At 40.0% G+C, this 25,612-nt stretch overlaps 1 protein-coding gene across 4 annotated transcripts in view; it reads right to left on the minus strand.

Annotated features, from left to right (window-relative positions):
- Positions 1 to 25,612, minus strand: part of JAK1 (Janus kinase 1) — a 237,332-nt gene that overhangs the window by 91,483 nt on the left and 120,237 nt on the right. The gene's annotated exons all lie outside the window — the stretch shown is intronic.

Here is a 25,612-nt window from a genome sequence, read left to right on the forward strand (position 1 = left end):
GGAACCAACCTACTTCAGAGCCTTCACAGCACTCTCCTGCATCACAGCAGTCGGTATACACGTCCCTTCCCTAGAGCTTTAGTTCCTTGTTTCCTCTCCGCCCCTCCCCTCCCACAACACCAACACTACCACCACCACCATTAGATAGAAAGTCCACTTAATGAGTACCTACCCATGTGCCAGTCACTTTGCAGATATTATCTCCTTTAATCTATAGACCAGTTCCATTCTGCTGATGAGGAAACTGAGACCTGGCATTATTCAGCTTCCACTGGCATTACACCATAGTGGATACCAGCACAGTGTGGAGTCGGGCTGCCTGTGTTTGAATCCCTGCTCTACCAATTACCAGCTGTGAAATATCAGGTAAGTTATTTAGCTTCTGTGCCTCAGCTCCTCACCTGTAAAATAATAAGTATGTATTATTACATACCTCAAAGGATCATTCTCAGCCTTTGAAGAGTTAATATATGGGAAGCACTCAGCGCTGGCACATACTATATAGACTCAGTGTTCGCGACTGTTACTATCCGTGCTGCCTCCAACCTTGTCTCATATTATGCTCCAAGTCCATACTCTGAGAGCCTCAAGTATACCAAACTATTACCCACCTCTATCCAAGCTTCCTTGACTGCTCTTTGCACACCAGCTCCTTTCCATTCTTTGGGTCTGATTATGTGCTTCTCTCAGAGAGGGATGTTCCCTGACAACCCAGATCAAGAAGATCCTGGTCATCTCAGCCCTGCCTCCAGTGCCCTCTTCTTCCCTCCGCCACTCCTATCCAACCCTTACCACACCCTTGTTTATTGTCCTTAGAGCACTTATCACAACCTAGAAATCTGTTATTTATGATAACTTGGTCTGTGTATTTGTTTGGGATCCATCGTCCTGACTAGAGATGAGAGAACAAACTACGTCTACCCGGAGCCTGGTTCTACACAGTAAGTGCTCAAGAAGTGTCTACTGAATTAATAAATGTATGGTTTTTAAAAAATTAAGGGGCACCTGGGTGGCTCGGTCAGTTAAGCGTCTGACTTGGGCTCGGGTCGTGATCTCACAGTTTGTGGGTTCAAGCCCCGCATCAGGCTCTGTGCTGACTGCTCAGAGCCTGGAGCCTGCTTCAGAGTCTATGTCTCCCTCCCTCTCTCTCTCTGCCCCTCCCCTGCACACTCTCACTCTCTCTTTCTCTCTCAAAAATAAACATTAAAAAATAATTAATAATAAATAAATAAATAAATAAATGTATAAACTATGGAATCCTAAAGGTAATGCTGAATGGTCACTGCTGCTATGAGAGCAGGTGTCATCCTGCGAGGTGCCATTTTCTGTATTTGGTCAACTCTGAATTATCAGTGAACCGGAACATCTATTAAGCACCCACAAGGAGCAAATCTGTATGTTCTCTGTATAATGCAAAACCATAAGTCATTGTATTTGGTTGGAAGACAGACAACAAGCAGGATCAGGACTACAGTCCTGTCAAGAGTGCCCAACTGAGGTGAAAAAATCGCGATGGCTGCCTTCTTTCTACTGGCCAGGCTGCACTCCCAGTACAGGGCTGTTTTCTAACTCCCGCAAAGGCAGCAGATTGGCAGCAGCCCTGGGGAGGGTCAGTCTTATTTTAAGGGCAAATGAGACACTATTAAGAACACCCCCCCCCAACACACACACCCTCACAGTGCCCCTGAAACAGCCAGTCAGGGTGAAAGCATTGTATTCCAGGAGATGCTTATGATAATACAAAAACAGGGAGGGGCAGCCAGTCAGTTCACTCCCACCTTTTAAATTAGACAAGTTTATCAGATTAGCTACTTTTACTTGTCCGAGCAAAGCAGCCAGAAAGTAGAGTCCTGAGAAGATTAAGTTTTCATGCAGCAAAAGGTCTCTCAGGAGAGATTCACAACAAGCAATACTGCCAGGAAGGGCAGCTCAGTCTGGGGACTCCAAACTTCACACACTTCCCCCCCTTACCTGAAGCTAGCTGTCAGGGTATACAGCGTGTGGGTGAGTATATGGGAGTCTGTGCACGTGCCTACACATGTTTCCCAGCTTCCCGCCCCATTGGGAAATCCTCACTATTCAGCAGAAAAAAAACACATAAAAAAATATCGGGAGGGGCGCCTGGGTGGCTCAGTTAGTTAAGCATCCAACTCTATTTTGACTCAGGTCATCACCTTGCAGTTCGTGGGATCGAGCCGTGTGTGCTGACGGTGCGAAGCCTGGCTGGGATTCTCTCTCCCCACCCCACCCCTTGCGCTCTCTCTCTCTCTCAAAATAAATAAAATAAACTTTAAAAAGAGAGACAGAAGCATCTAGAGACCCAAGGATCCCTCTTCTCAGCTTTCCCAGTAACTTTCAGAGTGACCCTTGGAAAGTCACCTCCCCTCCTGAGACCTCAATTTTATCATGTTACAAAATAAGTGAAGCTGTACTATATTCGAGATAAGGATTTTCAAGCTATGTTCTAAGTAACCAAATGTTTGGAGTGCTCCAAAATTCTGGGGGGAAAATACATTCAAACTTCACTTTTCAGCCTTATTTTAACAATTTTTGAAATTATAATGAACCCTCACAAACTCAATTTTATAGTAACTTTTAACCCACTAAAGATGACCAATGTGTTCACATTCTCTTTCTGAAGACATCAGAATAAAGCTTCTCTTGTCAATTCTGAACTTATATTTCAACATCTTATAAAGGAAGCTGGAACTCTATTTTTTAAACTCAGACTTCTACTGACGTGCTCCCTGAAAACTGCTCAAACAAATATACAAACTACTAGAGCATACTTGCAGCATGTTCAACTGAATGCCGGGCAAATCTCTAGCACATCCGCTGGGTTCAGACTCACAGGGGCATCGTCAGTTATGCAATAACAAATAAATTCATAGCAGCCTGCACTGGAATAAAGAGTAAGCACCTAGCATCAGTCTTGCGCAATGTGTAGAAAATAAAGCATTCGTTAGATAGTGGTGATAGTTTTATCTACTCTGTGATAAAAGTTCCCCCTAGTCTTCTTTCAGGCTTCTGGGCCAAGTGAAGAGTATCCTGAAACTGCAAGTAAGTTATTAGTAAACTATCTGTAATTATTATTTATGTGAATCAGATTTTTCCATACTGCAACCAAAACTAAATTCAGAAGTAAACTGGGTAATAGAACTGGCAAATGATTGGGACTGCCACTCCACTCTGAACCCAACTCAAAATTCAGTGCCCATAATCAGATTCACTGTTCTGTTCACTTTATCATAATTATTATAATACTGGTAAGTCATGGTATTGTGTCTGAATTTATAAAATTAGTCTCTTCAGTATGCTGAGGTTCCATGTGGGATTAAATTTGAAACAGAGATCCCTGGCTTCCAAAGAGTCAAAAAGCACTATACCAGATACCATCAAAGTCCTCTTCAGGCTCTAATATTCAGAGAGGAAGGCGAGTTCTAATTAGGTCTGTATTACCTGCCCACCCTGCTTACCCACACTACAGCTCCCATGGGGAAGGAAGGCCTAAGCAAAAATTCTCCCTTTCTGCTCCCTGATCTGTCAGCAGTAGGGTTCTGTACACGTGGGGCAGCTGCCCACCCTGCGTATGCCAGCCACACAGTCCCCACCTCCCCAGCCACAGGCTGAAAGCCATTTAGCTCACCCTAGCCATGTGGTGGGCGCTCAGCTATTTGGCATGAGGCTGACTTCTCATGCTCAGGTCGACATTCAGAGGGGCCCTCAACATTTAACGTTACTGTGAAGAGAGCACCTCACTTGTATAGGGTCCATTCCCCCTCTAGCCCCCATCTCTGCCTATCAAAAGTCTGTTCTCCACACTGCTGTGGAGAATAGCAAATTGTTACAAACTATCTGGAAACAGTGTGATACTGGAATAAGAAGACCTAAAAATTAGGAACCATGCAACTCTCTGAAATATATACTAAGAAAACAATGTATGCACACAGATTTAACTGTAAGGCTATTAATCACAGTACTGTTCACAATAGCAAAAATCTGAAAGCAACCTCAATGTACCAAAAAAAGGATAGATTTTAAAAATGGGATATCCAAACAAGAGTATATCAATTCTATAATTAATAGTAACAATCCCCACATTTTAGAGTGCTTACTAACACTGGATCCTCTGATAAAGTTCTTTAACCTCATTTAATGCTCACACCAACTCTATGAGGTAGATATGACTGCGCTTTATAAATAAGCAGATTCACAGAAGAAACAATTCAGCCCAAGGTTGCCTGTCTAGTAAGTGTCAACGTCAGGTTCAAACCTAGCTCACTCACTCCCATAGCCAACAGAAGCATTTCTTAAGTATTTACTAATGTGCCGGGCATGGTACTACTTGCCAGTTTTGTCATTAGAGCTTTTCAACTTTTTTTTACTTTTTTCTTTTTCTTACTGTGGTAAAAACACGTAATATAAATTTACCCTCCTAACAATTTTTAAGCGTACATCATGGTATTGTTAACTATATGCACACAGCTGTTTTCATCTCGCATGACTCAAACTCTATAACCATGAGCAACTGCTCGTTCCCCTTGATTTTCAAAAACTTCTTATTTTGGATTAATTTTAGATTTACAGAAGATCTGCAAAGATAACTGAGAGAGTCCCACATGCCTTTGTTCAGCTTCTCCTGCCACTGAAGCTACGGCTTTTTTGGCAAAATGGAATAACCATTCATTCCACCTTCAAACAAATACAAGGGCCCAACTATGAGGCAGGGAGTAGCTCCGGCTGGTGCCTCTGCCTGCGACCACACACCTCTGTTCCCCACTGGCTTCTGAACCTGCACCACCCCTCCCCTGCACCACCCCAAGGGCAAAGGAAGGGAATAAAGAAGCCTACCACAAACCAAAAGTCCCTCCTAGGAAGCATTCTTAAGCCACTGCTGATGGAGCCTAAAACCATAGAAAGAGTTATGTTTTTTAAATGGGTATAGAATCTCAGGGAAATCTCAAATAAGAAAGAAGGAGGAAAATAAATAGAAATAAGCACTACATCAGTGTTAGCTATATGTATCAGGCATCAGCCAAGACTTTTACCTATACTTACTCATTTAATCCTGAACCATACCATAAGGTGGGTACCCCTATTACCCCCACTTTACAGATGAGTAAACCCAAGAGCAAAGAAGTTAAGCTTTACTGAAAGTTCTACAGCTAGTAAAACACTTCCCTTGCCTGGGAAGAGGGAGAACACAGGGCTCCCACCCCTCTGCTTTGAACTTGTAAATTCCTAGATTCCCGGACTCAGGAAGTTATTTTTAATAACCGTGGCCACCATCCAAACATCAGAACTGACCAATGTTCAGCTCAGCAAAACTGTTTGCAAGTGCAGCATTTTTCAGACCCTGAGTAATCTTCACATACCAGTGATACATCGCTCTCTGTACATGTTCCTGGGGAAGTGAGGAAACTCCGGGGGGACTTGCACAACACTGCCTAGAAGCAGATTCCAAAGGGCTTTTCACACGTGTCTTCACAGTGTTCCTGCACATTACCCACCTCCCACCTGCATCCTCCCCTCACGATCCACACGGGCAACAGGCTGAGTGACGCTCACTCTTCAACAGACTGGACGGCCTTCGTTCCGTGCTGCACTATCGCCCTGATGCTCTCCCCAGAACTGTAGGGCTAGAATTCACTCCAAAGGATCCTCATGTCTCTGACCACCGGCAGGAGGAACAGTATAAAAAAAAGAACGGCATATTTCTGGCACCACAAAATCAATCTATTTGCTTCATCAAACACGCTGCTCTAAACAAAAGTTTTTGCTTTCAAAGAATTCTTCGTTTGCCTTAGACTCACTTTGCTTCATACCAAAGTGACTAACTTTGAATCATTCAAACCAGCCTTGGCCTTTAGGATTTTCAGGCACTACAGAGTACACAATGATTATATAAACACGGAGACCCTCAAGTAATGCAAACACACTAACGAGATATACGGCCAAGGGCCTACCTCAGGTCCACCTCTGGAACTAGGGAGTTGGCACACAGTGACGCAGACACTACCAGGAGTCCACAGGAGGAAAGAGAAATGCTGGCCCACACCCAGGAAGGACAGAAGTATCTCAAGATGTCAGAAAACACATGGAGACATAGCAAAGGACCAAAAGCAGCCTGTGTCCCTGGTCACCAACTGAGATCAGTGAGGAAAGGTTTCAGGGAAATCCCAAGAGGCATCATGCAAATGTCCTCCAGACGGGTCCTGAGAAATATGCTCAATAAACGACATGAGGGCACAACATGTGAGGTTGTTTCTGAGAAGGGGAGAGTGAAGGGTGGGGGAAGCCACAACCAGGGGACCCAGGTAGTGAAGAGCTGTGTCCTTTTCTCAGCAGCTGTACCTGGTATCACTGCAAACAGAAACTGCAGTGACTCATCATGATGAATCCATAGGAAAATGAAGAAAAACACATTAAAGGGAGAGCCTGGCATTCTACTTACAAAATGAGATGGGTAAGGACCTCAGGTCACGGACCTGTATGAGTGGTCCCTCAACCCTGACTATTCCCAAGGCTCTGTCCTCCTGAGATTTTTCTGAAAGTTTTCCCATCTATTGGACCTGAGGAATTCTATCTTATTCTCTAAAAGTCCAGCTCAAATGCTTCCCCCACCCTGTTAAGTCTTCCTGGCTTCCCCAAACAAATGCAGTCATTCTCTTATCTATGCCTCAACAGCACTTTATTAAACACAGGAATTATAACCTAAGCTTGCTTTGCTTTGTAAATATAACCCACCAGGCCATAGAAGCGCCTGAGGCTGTGCTTTACTCATTCTTATTTCTCAGAGTCAGGGCTTCTAACATAGTAGGTATTGAATGGATGAATGAATGGATAAACTCATGACCATCCAGAATTCCAAAGGTCATGGCATTCTGCAGGAAGATTTACGTTCAACTTATGAAACCAACTCACTTGAAGACCAATTGAATCCTAGCCAGACAGATATGCATCACTCCCCTCCTTACTTTCTCTAACATAGGAATGAGGGAGCTTTTCCTTGATTGCCCTCTAGAAATGATAACGCAAATGCAGCTGACATCCCTGTCACTGCCAAACAAATCAAACCGGCTTTCAACCTCACATCCACTGTGACCAAACTAACACATCAGACTTGGAGGGTACTGAAAAATACTTTCAAAACAGTTTTCTGACCTTTTCCCTCCTCTGCCTATAAGAGGATACAACCAGAAAGAATGATCGTACTTCACTTTAAACCAAGTCTCTAACAACCTGTCCTTTCCTCCTACTCAGCCTGAGTGGGAAGTCATCTGGGTCTCTGGCAGTCACTCACTGTTTGTCCAGCCTTTCCTGCTGTGACAGAATACCTAAGATGCTGATGACAAAACTGCCTACAACCATGATGGCTCACCTCTGATGCTAAGGGAGAGAAAGAGGGAAAGTCCCTGGAAAGGCACTATGTGAGCCTTTATAATTTTGTTCAATGGACATCAGAGCCATAACTGATGTATAAATAAATCAGGAAAGGCTAGAGTGTGAGGTGACAGGCTCCAGTAGGACTGTTCTAGAATAGATCTGTGTGTGTCTCAATACCTAGGACAGCTGCCCCAGAAACACATGACCCAAGGACACACCCCTCTTCTCCCCACTTCACAAAGCTCCCGGGGAGCCTAGGCTCCTAGCCCTCTGCCTCACTCCACCAATATCAATATGGGACTCAGCAAGTAAGAGACCATGAGCAATTTCCAAATAAAGCTCCCTCGTGGGCTGTGTTGCTTCCTTTCCTTCCATGCTCATGCTCAAGATCAAACAGATTAAGCAACACAGATGAGAGGCAGAGATTTATTAGAGAACCACAGGATTTCATGGTTGGAATGGACAGATAAACATTCACCCTCCTCTTCTAAGGCAGCAACCATCTATACTTTCATTATTAGGGCCAACAAGTCTCTATTCTTACTCTCAATTCTAGAGGCCCAAAGACTGCAAGAGTATCTTTGTTAAGTCTGCAAAACTCTTGTATTGCAGAATTAATTCATTTTTAGGGGGAAATTAAGTTCTTCTTCCCATGAAGTCAAAATAAACACCCACATCATTGCCCATCAGGTGGCCAGACACCCAGGACTTTCACAAACATGACTGGAGAGGTGGGGCCAAAGAGAAGTGCTGAGAAGCAGTCAGCTCCATGACTAGACTGCCTGGGTGTGAACCCAGCTCTACCACTCACTACCTGTGATCTTAAACAGAGGGAAAATATCAGGACCTACCTCACGATTTTTAAGAGGATTAAGTTAATCTACTTAAAACGGGGAATGCTAAATTTCCTCCATAAGACTGTTAAAAACTGAGAACAAACTGAGGGTTGATGGGGGGTGGGAGGGAGGGGAGGGTGGGCGATGGGTATTGAGGAGGGCACCTTTTGGGATGAGCACTGGGTGTTGTATGGAAACCAATTTGTCAATAAATTTCATTAAAAAAAAAAAAGAAACAAAAAAAAATAAATAAATTTCCTCCATAAAGAAAGAGGCAGAGCCAAGGTCTCCTTGAAAATATGCTATTCCACACTCATAAGAGTTTTCAATGTGACAGGAGAAAGCATTAGGCTGAACCATATTAAACTTCCAACATTTGACCATGTTTTTTTTACTCACAAAAGTGGCCATTTCATATGGTTAAATCAAATAGGTATGAAAGAAAACACAAAGCGATTGACTTCAAATGATTGTTAAAAAAAAAAAAAAAAAGAATCAAATATCTGTGTGGGGCTGATAGGCTGATCCTTACACCCCCAGTTTGGTCTGCAGACCTTGTGAAGGTTGAGCAACCTTGGCTATTTGCAGAGCTGACTGGCTGCCAAGCTGGCTTCCAGCTACCACCTGTTGCTTTGACAACTGCAGCTTTAGGGCTACTAGGACCTGTTACAAAACCCCAGGCATCTACAGGCAGCTCAAAGGCTCAAGAGGCCCAAGCTATAGTGACCAGAGAACTCTTCACCTTCTAATGGTGCTTCTGGCTTCCAGGGAAGCCACTTCCCTTTTGTGACACAGTCACACTCCTGACCAGCGCCATCTGGATTTCAGCCATTATTCCAGGTGTACCTGGAGTCATTCAGAAAACTAGTTCAAAACAAGTTTCAAAGACCCAACACTGGGCATCTTTTACCTTTAAAATCTTTAAAAACTAGAAAGAAAAGCATTATTGCTTGTGCTAAAGGTCAATTAAACAATACAGGCCCTCTCTGTACTATCTTTGTAACTACCTGTAATTATTCCAAAATAAAAAGTGTTTTAAATTCAATTATATAAAGACATAAGAAATGGCCCTTTAATAAAGAACAACTTTAATCACAAATTTTGGATGCACTGTATGATTTTGCGTTTTTTTTTCCATTAATGACAGACAGACTTTTTTCAACTATTGGCCCAGTAATAATGGAATGGCAGCAGAACCTTTCTTTGGTCCATAAACTAAGCCTGGTTAGAAAAAAAAAAAATCCAGAAGCACTTGTACCTGTCTGAATCCTTGATTCAGCCTTATTTGAAGACTCACCGATGATCTGATTAATTTGGGCTTAGTGACATTTTATCTTGATGTTATTGTTCCATTTCCATCAATGCCAGCACTATTTATCTTCTCTCCTTCCCTCAATATAACCATTTATAAAACCCAAAACAATATTAGCTCTAAATGAAACTACCCAAGTAAACACTTTTATCAATACAAGACCAGCTGGTTCCATGTATCTCATCTAAAATTAAGAGTTTATTGCAAAAGAAACTGAAAAACTACTGTTTCCTCGTGGAGTCTCTCATCTTAATACACATTTTATGTTTACACAAGGATGTGATGGAGGCAGGGGCAGACAGTAGCATCACACGATCTCAGTAGTGCCCCAGAACAGAATCATGATGTCATCTGCCTTCCCCTGGCAGTCTTTATAAGGTTATAATTAACTTAATATTTAATAATTAAATTAACAGAACAAAACTGAAGATCCATCTAGCATTCTTTTCATGGAGACTCTGTTGGCTCATGTGTGCTTAGAGCCCTGCTATCTGAGAGCTGATAACATGTTTTCCCCTAAAGATGTCTTTGCCGTGGCACACTGTTCTGGCTGCCACCAGCCATCTTTTCTGGAGGCAGGAAGATGTGGGATGGTTCTGTGAGCAGTTTATCTTTGCATAAATGTATACATATGAGCACAACACACGCCTCTGAAAGTGACCATGTAGTTGAGATAGCAGATGGCAGCTTACTGCTCATCACTCCAATACATCCACCCAAGTTCACAAGAGCTTCAGTTTGGAGCTAACATATAGCATGGTTTGTGGTAAAAAGCAAGAACTTTGAAGTCAGACAGGAGTTACTCATTTACAAAACGAGGTACTTAATTTCTGCAAATCTTGGCTCCCTCATCTTTAAATGGGGATATCATCCAGTGCACAAAGGTTGGGCACACGATAGATGTGTAACTTTTAAGGTCAAGGTCCTAGACATAATCCCTATACAAGGCTTAAAAAAACAAAACCACATGGTTTCAATCTGTGCTTTGAAACTCAGATGTATTATACCACTATTGGTGTATGTGTGCCACACTGTCAATAAAAAGGGGAGAGGAAATAAAAGAACCACTTAGACTATGTGTCTCCCCAGTGGGTGGCTCAATACTATTCCTCTGTAAATAAAGACCAGTGTGCAAATACACTCTTATGTTTGAATAACGCTAAGCTTCATTGTTTTGGAACACACATGAAATATGAGTTCACCAAAGGAAATGCTACAGAAATTTCACACAAATATTCATGAACATTATATGCTGCCAGGCCTTCTCATGTAGAGTTGTGCATAAAATAAAAGTGACTAGATGCCAACAAGCCTGTAAATCCTATGGGATAAGGCTCTATACATAGGCACACTGATCACTTCAGGAAGTGAAAACAGAGAGGTTGATAGAAAAACTATAGAAAGCACAAGAATTCTAGTCCAAAGCTAGTCAGTATGAAACAAATACACTGTGTGTATATATGTTGTGTGTGTGAGACAGAAAGAGTGTGTATACACACAATTCAATAGACAATGGAGGACATCCCTCCATTTATCACCCCAATCAGAACAGCTATCACTTACGGAAGATCTATCATATACAAAGATTTTCAATCTCAATTTCTTAAAAGATGAGGAAAGTGAAGTTAGGAGGGGTTTGCTGAGCAAACAAATAGTAGTAAAATGTAAATTTAAGCCCAGGTCTTTTTACTCCAGGCCATGCTATGCCCCTATAAGCACAAGGCTCAGCATAACAACTTACGTTCATAACTGAACCTGATTAATAGAGACAAATAAATTGGCTCTAGTTACCTCAGTGCAAAGACATAATAAATATATTTTTCAACTTTTTCATCAAAGTGATTAAAGTTTTTAAAATATGGTCATAAGAATAAACTCTCATCCATCTAGAAAATTTGGCTATCCCAAAATGATTCATCCCTAAGGGTCTGAAAAGAGTCAAGAATTTAACTTGCATGCACACTGCAAGTAACTTGCACTGTAACTTTGCATCTACATGTGAAAAAAAAAAAATTCATTCCTTAACTCTATGGAAATACTTTTTGTTTAATATGTGTTTATTTTTGGAAGTGGGGGAGTGAGCAGAGGAGGGGCAGAGGGTGAGGGAGACACAGAACCCCGAAGCAGGCTCCAGGCTCTGAGCTGTCAGCACAGAGCCCGAGGCAGGGCTCGAACTGACAAACTGCAAGATCATGACCTGAGCCAAAGTTGGACGCTTAACCAACTGAGCCACCTAGGCGCCCCTCTATGGAAACACTTTTAAATATAGACTACAATAACAATACTGGAAATTCCTTCATTTGGGGCTTTCATTGAAGCTTACCTCCTCATTACCCTGATAATAATCAGGAATCAAAGGTAAAATGATCGTTTTCTTCTATTTTAGGGACATAAAAATGAAGTGAAGTCAACATTTCAAATTTCCCATGGTTAGAATGCAAAAAAACTGTCCCTCCTATCAGTGAAACTGGGGCTGCAAAGGGGACCTCAGAGCTGGGACATTACATTCAAATGCCTACAAAGGAGCTTCGTGTTACAGATGAATACACCAAAGCTCAGTAGCATGAAATGACTTAACTATGGTCTGAAAGTCAGTTATTATCAGATCCCCACACAACTCGAGCCACCTGACTGTGTAAGTTCAGAGGAAATGTCTGAATCTAAAGACCAAATGAAGAGCCTGAGGTCGGCTGTGTCCCATCAGTGCCCCCCAGGATTTGCAGGCGATACTCAGGCGAGGGAGAGGAGATGCTGGAAGCGTGGGATACAGGCCAGAGGAACCTCTACTGAAGTCCAGTCAGCCTGCAGCAATCACATCAGCCTGGTATCTGTCACTGGGAACAGGTTGCTGACGACTGTGAGAACAATCTAGAATTAGATAAAATCCAAAAGGAGAAAAACTACTCCTGGATGAACCTAACAACCGTATGTGAAGATAAAGTTCCAAATTAGAAGAAAAAATATGCAAAGATAAACTTCCAAATTAGAAGGAAAAAATAAGATGTTTTAGGAGGAACATTTAATGATGGAATTTGATCTATCTCTGATGAGAGTGGAGATTTTGATATCAGAGATAAAGATGACAGTGGCTCCAGAGCTTCATGGAGAAAGAAGACCTGCTATTTCCTGCAGGGATTTATCACGACTTCACAGTGGATGAAAAGAGTATTGTTGTGCTGGCTGTTTGCTGCAGAACCAATGTTACCACTTTGAGGCTCAAGAAGAGAATGTGAAATTTTTGGCAGAGGCAGCACAGTGGTGCTCCTTTATTTGTAAAGGTCCTAAACACAACTGAACAGAAAATTAAACATTTACTCTTTGCTTTTTTATTGTGGACTCACAACTAGGATAGCTTTCCTTTGCAAGATTATTTCATTAGAATATTTTTTTTTTAATTTTTTTTTTTCAACGTTTATTTATTTTTGGGACAGAGAGAGACAGAGCATGAACGGGGGAGGGGCAGAGAGAGAGAGAGACACAGAATCGGAAACAGGCTCCAGGCTCTGAGCCATCAGCCCAGAGTCCGACGCGGGGCTCGAACTCCCGGACCGCGAGATCGGGACCTGGCCGAAGTCGGACGCTTAACCAACTGCGCCACCCAGGCGCCCCTCATTAGAATATTTTTAAGTGAAAGAAACAATGGATTTGTAATGAAACAAACTGCAAAAATGTGGATAAAGCACATTTATTTTCTTTAATTAAATCAAGAATAGTGGCTCAGTTGCACTGTGTTAGTACATGCATTCAACTTTAACCCAAATGAAAGGTTAATCTCCCCAAATGTAACAATTTAGCATGCTCTACCTGGGCATCATTTTTAGACTTTAAGCCAGATATCAGTCAATGCCACACCTGCCCTAGAAGAAGGAATAAAAGTAAGTAACATAATTAACTAAATCTGGTATTTTTCTTTCCAAAATTATATGTTGGGGTATGCTGTAGAATGGGGGAAGAACCTCTCTTATAATGGGGCATATTTTCAATTGCTTACACAACTTTCTTGTTCAAAATAAAGGAACTGTCTTAATTTTTTAAAAAGAAAGAAAAAGACCAAATGAAAAATAACATCATGTGAAAAGCTAAATGCAGCATTACATTTGTTTTCTATTTTTAATCATTAAATTGTTATATTTTCCTATATTTATTAATCATTAATTACTATATTTAATTCCGATAAAGATTTTAAAAATAATTATAACATGCTTATTTTTGGTTTAGTGATTGTGTTCTATTTGGCTAATGAGAAATTAAAGCCAGAGAAGCTGTTTTGTTGGGGTTTTTTTCCTAATTCCTTCAAAACCCAAAATGTAACCTTTTATTATGTTGGGTTACTAGTTTTAACTATGGTTATAGTGTCTCAGGAATGCCTGAGCACTCAATAGAACTGAGCAACTGCACATGTGCTTTGACCCAGCAGTTCTACTTCTAGGAATTTCTTCTAAGAAAATAACAATGATACATAAGATTACGCTACAAGGATCTTCATTATAAGGCTGTTTAAAATGACTAACAAAACTATCTTAAAATGTTCATCCGTCCAGGAACACAGAATTGTAGTGAAGCCACCCAGCAGAATTCTACACAAACACACACATATATATACATACATGTTCGTGTGTGTATGATTACTGAAAGATAGAATGATATTCCTAATGCACTAATAAATGAAAGGTTATAAAACATCATGCAGTACATGATTACCATTTATGATCAAGATACATCCATAAGATTGAGAGGATATTTGTTAAAATATTAACAATGGTTATGAGATTCCAAGTGTTTTTTATTCTTTTCTCTTATTCTAAACCTTCAATAAACAGAAATAACTTTTGCAAAAAGCAGTGAACATAATTCCTTAAAATATAAATAACTTCCAAGGATGGGAGACTGTAGCCAATATTTTATGTGCAGGGCAATTGACTATCTCCCCATACCTACGTGGTGCCTCAGGCACACAATACACCCACCCATTCCATCCTCAGATCCCAAGACAGGGACAAGAGCAGATAAGAATGGGCAGAAAGCCTTGTCTCACACCACACTATAACCCTGTGCCCTAGTATCTGGCTTGGAAAACACTGGATTTGAACAGCCCAGTACCACTTAGGAAACACCAGAAGGGATCACCTCCATTTGTACAATACCTTCTATAGTAACAAGATGGCAGCTCAAAAAAGGTATGGGGGGCCAGGAGGGAAGAGAGGTAAGAACTATCTGCAATGCAAAATAAAAATAAATGCATACCAATGTATGCAAAATAGTGCGAACCTCATGGAAAGCAATTTTCGATATTAATAAAAATGATAAACATGCTTATCTTTTAATCCAACAGTACCATCTGGGAATTTGTCCAACCATGTACATATGAGGTTATATGAAGAAGCACTGTTTGCAACAGCAAAAATGTAGAAAGAAACCAAATATACATGAATACGGGAACTAGTTAAGTAAACCATGGTACATTCACACACTGGAAAACTCTGGAGCTCTAATACATATACAAATATACACACATGCACATACATACTTGCATGCATGCATGTAAATAAGGAAATACTCTATGTCCTAATAAAAAAAGTGAGAAGGATATACTGTAAGAAGAAAAAAGCAAAGTGCAGAACAGTATATAGAGAGGCAAAATATATACTTGTATTAACTGTATCTGAACACAAGAAATTAATAAAGGAGGATACTTATGTAGGCAGGGAAGGAAGTTGCCAGACACAAGGATGGAAAGGAGCTTTCTCAATGTGTACCTTGTTATATAGTGCTTGGGTTTCTGAACCATATAGCACCCATGCCAAACAAAACATCAACACTACCACCAATGATGATGATGATGATGATGCTGTTGTTTAAAACGCTTGCCAAGAGAGCCTAAGCGGGACATTTGCCACCCACAGCGAAGAACACTGGAGCTGAGCAATCGATCACACAGGGATACTCTTCCACTTCCCTCCAAGGAGAGAGGAAACCATTTACAGACCGTCTACCAGGGGCTGTGTTTTCTGTGTAAGTCATCTCATTTAATATTCAAATTAACCCTCAGAGGAATAACCAGCCCCATTCCTGCAAATAAGCAAATGGTGGTAAATAAGTAAATGGCAAGGCATTAGGTAACTTGCCCAAAGTCACAGGGCTATGACTGGAATTCATGCTTTTACCTGCTGAAACTTTCAAAGGGAAAATTTAGGTCTCAGTAAAAATAACTGTCAGCCATTCACCCATAACCATACTTCCTTCCACGTGTTTCCTCTAATATTCTGTTTTCTAGGTTTTGAGAATAAGTGTTTGTTAAATAAAGCAGATATTCCGAGTGCCTGGCTGGCTCAGTCAGTGGAGTGTATGACTCTTGATCTTGGGGTTCCACACTGGGTGGAAAGATTTCTTAATAATTTTTTTTATCTTAAAATAAATAAATGAATAAATAAATAAAGCAAACGTTCTACACTAAAGGATGTTCTTTATTTTCCACTTACTGAGCACCAAAAAAGTTAGTTACAGGTAATGTTATCAGATGCATTTTTCCTTCATTGGGGATGAACTATGGAAACGCATGCAAAATCTGCAAGTAATGAACCTCACAGGAACCATAAATCATCTTTTGCAATGGGATCAAAATAATGCTACCACAGAGGAAGGGAGGAAAGAAATAGCAACTAACAGCTACTGGGCACTTTTATATATCAGTCACCATTATAAGTGCTTTAAATATAAGGACTCACTTAATTCTCAGAACAATCCTATGAGGTAGGTACTATTACTATCTTAGTTTTATAGATGAGTAAACTGAGACAGAGAAATTCAATAACTTGCCCACAGAGACTGTCCTAACTGTACTGCCTACACTATTCCCCACCATACAATACTCTCCCCACAAAGCATTTCCAATCTGCAGTAACTGATGATGAACCAGATGACAGCTTCTCTAGCAAATCAGTGAATGATCTGTAATCCTATGTATTTAATTGTATATGCTCTCTTATTCCAAGAGAAGGAGGCTTCAACTGACTGCCAAATGGATAGATGAGATTTAAAAAAAATATTTAAAACTCCTGATTTCAGAGGTTTAGGCTATAGTCCAAGCAAGAGATAAAAACTAAAGGCAGGCAGGCAGGCAGGCAGTAGGAGTGGAGATACAAAGGAGAGATGAGAACTGTGTTTCTTACTCGAATCCATATGAGTAAAGTGTTAAGTGAAACACTGATTCCATAATCAAGTGTACCTGGAAAACAGTTAACTCAGTAACATTCAAGAGTTACTTTACTGCAAGACTTCTTGAGACTTTAGAATGTTAACATACATTTTGGTTCTCCAAGAAAAGGATAAAATAAACAACATCTAATTCCCAAACTTACCAGATCATGAAATTTTTTATTCAAAGAACACCTTCAGAACAAACATACTCAGAGATGCACTGGATTAAAAGGATGTTTAAACATTAAAAATCATCCAACTTGGTGACTAATAGTCCATGAGAAAGGAGATAAAAAAGCCCCAGGATTGGGCTTAGGTGACGAGTGGAGGTGACAGGAAAGGGAGGTTAAGATATAGGAAAGTTTTTAAGGGAAAAGATGAACTTCATTTTGGTCCTGTTTGAGTTAGAATTGTCTAAAAACTGCCAGTTTCCAAAGCAAGTGAAACCAGGGTCTCAAAGAGATATCTGTACATCCACGTTCATAGCATTATATACAATCGCCTAAAGGTATAAGGCAACCCAAGTGTCCACTGACAGATGAATGGATAAACAAAATGTGGTATACACATTCAACAGAATATTAATTTAGTTTTAAAAAGGAGAAAAATTCTGAAATATCCTACAACATGGATGAATCTTGAGGACATTATGCTAAGTGAAGTAAGCCAATCACAAAAGGACAAATACCGTATTGAGGGAGTTCCAGGCAGACTGCCCTAAAATGTGCCACTCTGACATACTGGTTATTTTGAATTAAAGTTACTTTAAAAATAGCCAGTACAAGAAGGATACTCTGACCCTCCCCTGTACCCCTGAAAGCAGGGCATAAATTCCCCCATGTGAAAGGTACCCTCCTTGCACCTACAGGGTAGAAAGCACCCTTACTGCTAGAAACAGCAAATCCAGGGTGGAAAAGGCTATAAAAACATAACGTGTTACTTCTTCGTTAATTTGCTATCCCAAGCCCAAACTTCTCTGTCTTGCCAATTCTTCACAAATTTATTGTTTAAGGTATAAAAAGTTGCCTGCTTTGTCACTTTGTGTCTCATATTTTTATGAGCTTTCATATGTATAAAATTAAATGTTTTTCTCCTGTTGATCTATCTGATGCCAATGTAATTATTAGACCAGCCAATGAACCTAGAAGAAAGGAAAAATTTTCCACCTCTACAGTGTGATTTCACTCATATGAGGTAGCTAGAGTAGTTAAAATCATAGAAAGTAGAATGGTGGTTGCCAGGGGATGGAAGAGGGGGAGAATGGAGGCTGGGCAGTACATTTAACCGGGAATATAGTTTTAGTTTTGCAAGATGAAGAGAGTTCTGGAGCCAGGCTGCACAACAATGTGAATGTACTTAATACTGCTGAACTATAACTTAAAAATGGCTAAGATGGTATATTTTATGTTGTGTATTTCACAATTGAAAACAAACTTTTTAAAAAACTTCCAGTTAAAGATGTTATGGTAGACATCTATGCCTAGAAATTTCTCATCCCATGTGGTTCTGTTAGGGCTACAATTCAGGCAGTGTCCTGCCTGATCCCCATCCAAGATGGAGGCCTGACCACCCACTATCTACCTACAGGACTGAGGAGTAACTCAAGCAAGAGACCCTCAGGGAGATTTGATGAACAGAAGCCAGAAGAATATCATCTTGGGGCAGGCAGTTCTTCTCTTTCAAGCCACTTGGAGAAAACCTTACTATTGGCAAGAAATGAGACCAATGAAACAGAAACTAGAACCCTAATGAAGGGATCATGCCTTGACATCACTGAATCTAATGGATTCTTTCCCTCCCTCCTTTTAAAAGGCTCTAGTTCCATGGGCCAATAAACCTCAACATCTTTTGTAAGTCACCAGGGACAACACAGAAATCCAAAAAAAAAAAAGCAAAATCATGCTGAACTATACAGGTCCTTGTGGAAGAATTTTCTCTCCATAGCTCCATTTGATATCTTATCTGCAGTATCACATGCCTTTATTAGAACAGTAGTACACAATTCCATAATTTTGTGAGTACAATTTCAAATTTAACATCATCTTTCCAGTTGGTAAATACAGCATTATGTTAGGCCTGAGTACTATTACATTTATGAAGAAAAAACATAATTTAAAAAAATCATTAAATCTACACTAGATTATATATAGAAGGAGAGATTTACAAAGCATTAAAGGCTCATACCGAAATAGACTGAATTAGAAGTATCAATGTTTCTAAATTACCTGAAGTATAACATAGAAAAGAGTGCCTATTTTATTACCCTGAAACGGAGGCTTTGGAAGGAACACGTGAACACTGAAGTCAAAGAACAGGAAGATAATACACAGATAGGATCTCTCATCTGTGCTCTAAGAACTTTGCCCTCTACCAGGTCTTCAACTCAATGCTCTATTAACATAGGTTCCCTTGGTTTGGTTTTCATTAATTATTGACACAGTTTAATTTTATCAAATATAAATCTAATCAAAAAATTGTAGGACCGCTTAGGTATAATGACTCTCTTGTATAAATCAGGAGGCAAGGAGAAAGAAGCAAATAAAGAGAAAAGAAATTAATGTACCCAGCATGGTGTTAGCGCTGCAGACTTTGACTTAAGCAAAAAGACTATCTGAAAAGCTGTCATGCTAGAATTAATGTCACACCAGTTTCACATATACAATCTGAAAGGCTCATAGCATAAGGCTGCACAGAGATGCCTAAAGCAAAATCTTAAAAGTATTCTTTGCTCCCCAGGGAATACAGTTATGAGCTTGTTGTAGCAAGCCTTTGCAAAGATAAACTAGCCTTGCTTATTTCACTGAAACAGACCTGACTGATAAAATAACTTGAGAACACTGAGAATACTATCCATGTGAAATCTTGATAACCACTGATCAGTAAAAGATCTGTCTTCTGAAATTGCTTTTGGGTGTCTCTCTTTGTCATGAAAGATTAGCAGAAAGTATTTTAATCATAAGGGGGAAAAAGAAGTCCCTATTTTACTTGGAAGACTTTCCAAGGTTCACTACAACACACCTGGTAAACACACAATGATAAAGCCTGTCTCTTCCACAGATTATCTTCCCACTATTTAAGTATTTAAGGTGGCTTCCACCTCACAGCTTCAAAGTAAATCTTGGAATCTGGCAGCCCAGAATGTATGGTACTCCGGGGAAATCTAACCATTAGAAACACTGCTCAGGAATCCAAAATCCCCACAACCATACATTCACCAAAGAACCTATGCAACCTATTGTACAACACCAAATGGGCAGATTTATGATGTTTCCATTAGAGCACAGCAGATGCTTTTTAAACCATGACATAAATAAGTATCCAAAATCTTAAAAAGTGAAAAAATTTCACAAAGCAATACCATTCACAGCCTCCTAAGGAAACAATCAGAAAAGTACACAAAAATGGAGGCATAAAGATGTTTTCAATAGGATTATTTACAGTAGGAAAAACAAACAATGCATGTTGCGCTTTAGAAGGAAAACTATGTACCATAAAACATTAGGTCACCCTAACCAAAATTATTACCATATGGGGATAAAATTGTGAGGAACCACTTGGTGAAAAAAAACAGATTACAAAACAGCATTATGTTCTACGATCTCCTTTTTTTTTTTTTTTAAATTTATAGGTCCATTATGCATGAAACAAAGTCTGACATAATAAACACTAAAATAATAACAAAAATGTTTATCTGAGTGATAGGTCAGGTAAAAATAATTTTCATTTAATTTTTCTAAAATTCACGTATAGTATTTGTATTAATTTCTTTAAAATGCTAAATAAGGGGCGCCTGGGTGGCGCAGTCGGTTAAGCGCCCGACTTCAGCCAGGTCACGATCTCGCGGTCCGTGAGTTCGAGCCCCGCGTCGGGTTCTGGGCTGATGGCTCAGAGCCTGGAGCCTGTTTCCGATTCTGTGTCTCCCTCTCTCTCTGCCCCTCCCCCGTTCATGCTCTGTCTCTCTCTGTCCCAAAAATAAATAAAAACGTTGAAAAAAAAAACTTTAAAAAAAAAATGCTAAATAAAATTTTAAAAGAAGAATTCAGGTACTATAGCAAGTTTCAAGTGATTGCCTAGGAAGCACCAATTTAGGCTGACATCCTGACTTCTCTGCAAGTAAATAAAAGAATGGCTAACAGTATTCCAGATGAAACTGTAACTACTTGTTGAACATAATAGACCGGCTAAACAAAGTATCTAAAATTAAAAAAAAAAAAAAAAAAAAAAACCTCTTTAGATAAACAACTAAAAATGCAAGTGCCTACCTAGTGTCTATAGAAACTAAACATATGGCACAAAAACAGTCATTCAGATCAATGAAACAGAATCGAAAACTCAGAAATGGACCCACAAACGTAGGGCCAACTAATCTTGGACAAAGCAGGAAAAAATAACCAATGGAATAAAGACACTCCCTTCAGCAAGTGGTCCTGGGAAAACTGGACAGCGACATGGAGAAGAATGAACCTGGACCCTTTCTTACTCCATACACAAAAATAAACTCAAAATGGATGAAAGACCTAAATGTAAGACAGGAAGCCATCAAAATCCTCGAGGCAAAAGCAGGCAAAAACCTCTTTGATCTTTGCTGCAGGAACTTCTTACTCAACACGTCTCCAGAGGCCAGGGAAACAAAAACAAAAATGAACTACTGGGACCTCATCAAAATGAAAAGCTTCTGCACAGCAAAGGAAACAATCAGCAAAACTAAAAGGCAACCAACAGAATGGGAGAAGATATTTGCGAATGACATAGAAAAAGGGTTAGTATTCAAAATCTATAGAGAATTTATCACAAATAATCCAGTGAAAAAATGGGCAAAAGACAGGAATAGACACTTCTCCAAAGAAGACATCCAGATGGCCAACTGACACATGAAAAAATGCTCCACATCACTCATCATCAGGGAAATACAAATCCAAACCACAATGAGATACCACCTCACACCTCTCAGAACTGCTAACATTAACAATCCGGGCAACAACAGATGTTGGCGAGGATGCGGAGAAAGAGGATCTCTTTTGCGCTGCTGGTGGGAATGCAAACTGGTGCAGCCACTCTGGAAAACAGTGTGAAGGTTCCTCAAAAAATTAAAAATAGAACTACCCTACGACCCAGCAATTGCCCTACTAGGCATTTATCCACAGGATACAGGTGTGCTGTTTCAAAGGGACACATGCACCCCCATGTTTATAACAGCACTATCAACAATAGCCAAAGTATGGAAACAGCCCAAATGTCCATTGATGGATGAATAAAGATGTGCCCCTCACCCATACACACACACACAAACACACATATATGCAATGGAGTATTACACAGCAATTAGATAGAATGAAATCTTGCCCTTTGCAACTACATGGATGGAACTAGAGGGTATTATGCTAAGTGAAATTAGCCAGAGAAAGACAAATATCATATGACTTCACTCATATGAGGACTTGAAGACACAGAACAGATGCACACAAGGGAAGGGAAGCAAAAATAATATAAAAACAGGGAGAGGGACAAAATATAAGAGACTCTTAAAGATGGAGAAAAAACTGAGGGTTACTGGAGGAGTTGTGGGAGGGGGGATGGGCTAAATGGGTAAGGGGTAGGAATCAACTCCTGAAATCATAGTTGCACTATATGCTAACTAATTTGGATGTAAATTTTAAAAATAAAATAAAATAAAATTAGTGGATGCCTTGAAGAGTATATAAAAGCATATACTTTTTTATATAGTGTGTGCAGAAGATCTTTACTTTAATGGTGACAGTGATGAGCCAGTATAGACTTCCATAGAGTATTTAATTTCATAGTGTGAGAAGTATTGTAAAAATAAAGCTTAAATGGAAAATAAGAGGGGTTAGCAGTTGACATATCACCTAAATAGTGTTAATAGTAAAAAGAATTCTAATTATTGATACAATAAAAGCCACCTTTGAGTAGAAATAGTTTTATTTCATTATTTCATTTCATTTTATGGCATTTTTAAGATGGCCCTGACAGCTTCATATTAATATACCATTTTTAAATTCCTATATTTATAATCATTATAATCTCTTTAAAAGTAAATATTGTAATTATAGAAACATTAAATAAATGTATTCTCATGTACCTTCAAAATATTCAAATAAAATAATAATTTCAGTTGCCATCATTAGTTTTCTATGTATCTGTTACATATACGTGTACATAAAGAATATATAGTTTGGGTAACTAGTTTGTAAAATAAATGGTATTATACTGTGAAAAAGAGACTAAACATAATACAAAAGACTCTACAGTATATGTATCTTACTTCTAGAAAATCAAACAGTTACGATTATTTTGCATTTGTAGGCTATAGCTTTGAAATGACTTAAGGTAAAGGTCAAAAGAGGAAGTAAAAACCTCTCTCCTCAGAGTCCCAAGTCAAGGTGAGCAGACTATCTTGCTTTAAGGCACCTGTTTCAGCCATAAATACCTGGACTGAATTACTTCCTGAGGCTTCATTCCCACAGTGAGAATATGGTAAGATCAGGCCTCATTGCAAGATGTCAAGGACAGGTCATTCTGACTCAGCTATGTGATTAGGGCCTTGAGTGTGACCAGAAGACAGCAGGCATAAATTCTAAGCCTCTGGGAGGCTCTGTGGAGCCAGGTGGACAGAGGAGCCAGTGGGTGAGCAGATGAACTTGAGCGGATTGCAACAGAAGAAGCCATCACAGTTTGTGCTGTCCCCCCAAACCAGTCACCAGCAGCCAAGTGCAGCCCTGGGGCACAATGGGAGAGTACAGGGCTCCAGGCTAGCTCATAATTGCTTCACTCCTCTGAATCTCAGCTGCCTTAAGTCTCAAATGAAAGTTATACCGAACACCTTTTTATCTCCCTGGCCTCACAATACTTTGTTTTTGCTGCTCTTAATATTAACTGTTACCTCCATTAAGGTCTAACAGGCTGGCAATGCTTGGTAAAGTGGCTTTTCTCCTGATAAAAGGAACATAAAAAAGAAATGCCAGCCAAAACAATCAAACTTACACAACACAAACCCATACTTAGCATCTTATAATTGGCATTCACATGTTCAGTAATACTTACTGACCGTCTGCTTGGCAGCAGGGATAGGGCTTGACTGGGACTAATGGATAATCAAGAGAGACTTGGTCCCTAACCTCTGTAACTTCCAATATGGCAAGAGCCAAAGAGAGCAGCATGATCGCTCTTCTCCCACAAGACACTGCACTTCACAATGTCCACTGTCCAATGGCTGGACCCTACATAACCCCCACTGCTCTTAAATAATCTCTAAATCTTTCACCCACAAATACATCTTAAACTTCTCAGAACTATTTCAACAAATGGGCATTTAGTTTCTTAAGTTCTACATGTCAGTACTTTCTATATCATTTTACCACTCAATCACAAATTCTGCATGAGGTCGTATTTTAAAAATAACACAAAGGGGCGCCTGGGGGGCTCAGTCAGTTAAGCATCTGACTTCGGCTCAGGTCATGACCGCGTGGTTCTACAAGTTTGAGCCCCACATCGGGTTCTTTGCTGTCAGTGCAGAGCCCACTTCAGATCTTCCCTCCCTCCCTCCCTCTCTCTCTCTCTCCCTCCCTTCCCCACTCGCGCTCTCTCTACTTCAAAAATAAACAGTTGAACGAATGAATAAGTAAATAAATAAAACACAGAAGTGGTGGCCCACTGAGGTCTTGAGCAAGCCACACAAATGCTCTTATTCCTAGTTTTCTCTTATAAAACTGGGGAAGTATCTCTGGGTGACTTCAATTTCTTCCAACTCTTACAATTATTATAAGATTTTATGATCACTGTGTACTACAAACCTTTAAACAACACCAACTAGAAAATGTTTATAAACTTAGAACCTAATACGCTGGGTTCATGGCAGACCTGTCTCCCTGATTCCTTAAAACCATTAGAGCTATCACTTCAACCTGAGAAAAGTAAACAAGACTCCAAGCCAAGAAAGAACTCGTTTGACTGCTTTCCTTGCCTTCCAATAATCAAAGCAATATTGTCTAAGTGTCTGGCTCCCAAATACCTTTCAATGCTTCAACTCGGTCTAGCATAAGCAGTATTTTCATCTAATCAGTAACTGCATGGCAACATCCCTCCTTCTATGTTGCCTGACCCTTATTGCATTGATTTTTTTTTTTATTGAACTATATCGAACATACAGAAAAGTATAAAAAGCCATCGATTTTTAAAGAGGACTAAATAGGTCTCTTCATAGGGTCCTAGTATGTGCCAAACACAATGGTGGTGGTTGGGGATACAAAGGTCAGGCACAGATGAGAACAGACAGCTAAGCAGAAGTGTAATAATGTGTATAAATTCCAGAACGTGCCTAGTTCAGGCATGACATATAAGCCTTTCAAGTGTATCAATGCAGGTAATGTATACTCAAATACATTGGTACCTCTAGTTTATAAATGGTTTTGCCTTTTTGAAAATTTGCTCCCAGTAGGCTGTCTGAAATTTAAAGCACATTTTCCCCCAACACGCACTGCTATAAATGTGGCTAGGTTTCCAAGCCAACACACAAAAGACCAATTTAACACATACAGCAACTGAAATACTATACATCTGCCTTGCAAAAGGAGCAGGAAACATTACTGCAGCCAGAGAACTGTGAGCGATCTTGTCACCTTGAAAGCTGGAGCTTAAGGGAAAGCAGAGAGTAGGTTAATAAGGGGTGCAGACGGAGTGGGGAGGAGGTGGCTGTCGGCTTTAAGGCAACTCACCTCAGGAATTTTGAAACCAAGGGTCAGGGAGGCCTCACTTCAATCAAATCTAGGTTCCTCCACTTAAAAACTGGGTGCCTTTAGGGGCGCCTGGGTGGCTCAGTCGGTTAAGCGTCTGACTTCATTTCAGGTCACAATCTCGCGGTCCG

Source organism: Prionailurus bengalensis, chromosome C1 (genome assembly GCF_016509475.1).
Source record: "Prionailurus bengalensis isolate Pbe53 chromosome C1, Fcat_Pben_1.1_paternal_pri, whole genome shotgun sequence".
Classification (NCBI taxonomy): Eukaryota; Metazoa; Chordata; class Mammalia; order Carnivora; family Felidae; genus Prionailurus; species Prionailurus bengalensis.